The 2,781-nt window shown below is 44.6% G+C and overlaps 1 pseudogene; it reads left to right on the top strand.

Annotated features, from left to right (window-relative positions):
* The first annotated feature begins 200 nt into the window (after positions 1-200).
* Positions 201-2,523, top strand: LOC123396361 (annotated as a pseudogene).
* Positions 2,524-2,781: the final 258 nt, after the last annotated feature.

Raw genomic sequence — 2,781 nt, 5'->3', positions numbered from 1 at the left:
ACCTCGCCATGTGCGTCGAAGCCGGTACTTTCGAGGTTCTTACCCAGATCGTCGTCGACCTGCCCCGCAGCCGCCAGGAACTCCACATTGTCGTCTTCGCAGGTGGGACGCCAGGTGAGCCGTCCATGTCCTAAACTTCCTACTGATCTGATCTGGTGTTGGGGAACAGTCTGAAAACAGTTTACTGAAACTCGGACGAATCTCGCTGAAAAGATAGGCCAGATGACCCAGATTGAGAGGGAGAATGCCACAGCAGAGGCCATGTCCAAGTACTTCATAGGTGTGTCTCGCTTCCCTTGCGCTAAATTAACAACTGCAGTTTGTGAAGGGTTGTGTGTAATAACATTTTGTATGATGCAGGTAGCGTACTGAGTGGTGGAGGTAGTGTGCCTTCTCCTCAAGCATCCGCTACGGCTTGGCAGTCGATGGTGAATGAAATGCAAAAGGGCGCCCTTTCTACCCGCCTAGGCATTCCGATGATCTACGGTATTGATGTTGTGCACGGTCACAACAACGTGTACAAAGCTACTATCTTCCCACATAATGTTGGCCTGGGAGCTACCAGGTAGAAACAATACTCTTTTTTAACTTTTGATGTTCTGAATTATATCTGATCAACCACCTACAACAATTTTCAGAAAAGGCATGCTAACTGTGACACATATGTTGTTCTGAATTAATATGTTAATGTCTTCTAGGGACCCTATGTTGGTAAAGAGGATAGGATAAGAACCTGCTCTTGAAGTTAGAGCAACAGGAATTCCTTACGCTTTTGCTCCGTGTATTGCGGTAATATATTGTACCTCTTGCATGGTTGATACCTTACTATGGACAGAAAATGTGCCTTCTTATTGTTCCTAAGGAACTCACCTGTTGATGTTGCTCAGGTGTGTAGAGACCCAAGATAGGGACGCAGCTACGAAAGCTACAGCGAAGACCCAAAGGTTGTCCAGTCAATGACCATGCTCATCTCTGGTATGCAAGGTGACGTTCCGGCTGGTTCTGAGGGAAGGCCATTCGTTGGTGCAAGGTAATATACATTCAACAGGGAACTTGTGTTCTGTGATTTAGTCTGAAGAGACTGAGCTAACTTCATTGTCACTCTTGGTACACTGCAGTAAGAAGGTTGCTGCATGCGCAAAGCACTATGTTGGTGATGGTGGTACGTTTATGGGGAACAACGAGAACGATACAATCATTGACGCCCATGGGCTGATGACTATCCATATGCCTGTTTATTACAATTCTATCATCAGAGGTGTCTCCACTGTTATGACCTCGTACTCTAGCTGGAACAGAAATAAAATGCACACCAACCATTTCCTTGTCACTGATTTTCTGAAGAACAAGCTCAAATTTCGGGTGAGTTGCTCATTAGAAAGCCAGGAGAATTTCTCTCTCTTGTTTTCTTCAGACATATTTAAAAGATACTGATAAAATCAATTTCCGGGATTTCCTGCAAACAGGGTTTCGTGATTTCAGACTGGCAAGGCATTGATCGGATTACTAACCCTCAAGGCGTGAACTATTCTTATTCAGTTGAGGCTGGAGTTGGTGCCGGTATTGACATGGTAAGATTATGCAAAATTACATACTTCGGTTTTTTCTGTGCAAAGCATACTTATCTGATACTCGCAAGGCACGATAATCCCTTGCTCGTAAATTCAACTTCAACTTTTTCAGACAAAACTTGAGTAAATTGCTTGCTCGTAAGGCACGATAAGGATTTCTTATCTGATACACCGTTGACAGTTGTTATCTCGTCTAGAACTAATACAAATATATCATTTTCTTCCTTTCTGATCATGCTCTTGTACACATTATTTTGCAGATCATGGTTCCTTTTGCCTACATAGAACTCATTGATGATCTGACATACCAAGTTAAGAACAACATCATCCCCATGAGCAGAATCAACAATGCTGTCTACAGGATTCTGAGGGTGAAGTTCACCATGGGTCTATTTGAGAACCCCTATGCTGACCCAAGCCTCGTTCGTGAACTCGGGAAGCAGGTTAGTTCTCAACACCACATTTTCTTTCTATCACACTCCATTTGTCAAGATCCATGAATTCTTACTATAAATTCCTTCCCATTGTTAGGAACACCATGATCTTGCTCGTGAGGCTGTCAGGAAGTCATTGGTATTGCTGAAAAATGGAAAATCTGCCTCCACTCCATTGTTGCCTCTCCCAAAGAAGGCCGGTAAGATCCTCGTCGCTGGAAGCCACGCCAACGACTTGGGCAACCAGTGCTGAGGATGGACCAGCACATGGCAAGGACAGACCGGCAATGACAAAACTGTCGGTAAATATTCATTGCTTGTAGTACTAATCTGTAGCAACATCGTCGATAAGTGGAACAAAAGTTGATGGAATCATCTGATGAAACGCAGGGACGATGATCCTTTCGGCGATCAAGTCCATAGTTGACCCCAGCACGGAGGTGGTCTTCTCAGAGAACCCTGACAGCACACAAGACGATACCTTCATTTCATGGGTATACAATGGGACTGAAGCTTGAGCAGTTCATATTCGATGCATTCAATTACTCCCCATCCACGAAACTTTTTGAGGTTCGATTTCCATTCTGCTCCCTCTTCTTCTTTCCCCCAGCTTCTCTGGGCTTGAAAGCTTGAGATACTCACCGGTGCATATCCGAAAATCTACGTGCTATGTGAAGAGGAATTTGCTACAGTGAAGAACGTGAATGGCTTAGCCTACGACACCCTAGATTCGGCCAAACTGATGCTGCTCCGACTCCACAGCAGATGGGTAGTCA

This window comes from Hordeum vulgare, chromosome 1H, assembly GCF_904849725.1.
Source record: "Hordeum vulgare subsp. vulgare chromosome 1H, MorexV3_pseudomolecules_assembly, whole genome shotgun sequence".
NCBI classification, from domain to species: domain Eukaryota; kingdom Viridiplantae; phylum Streptophyta; class Magnoliopsida; order Poales; family Poaceae; genus Hordeum; species Hordeum vulgare.
This window is presented reverse-complemented; position numbering and strand designations above follow the sequence as displayed.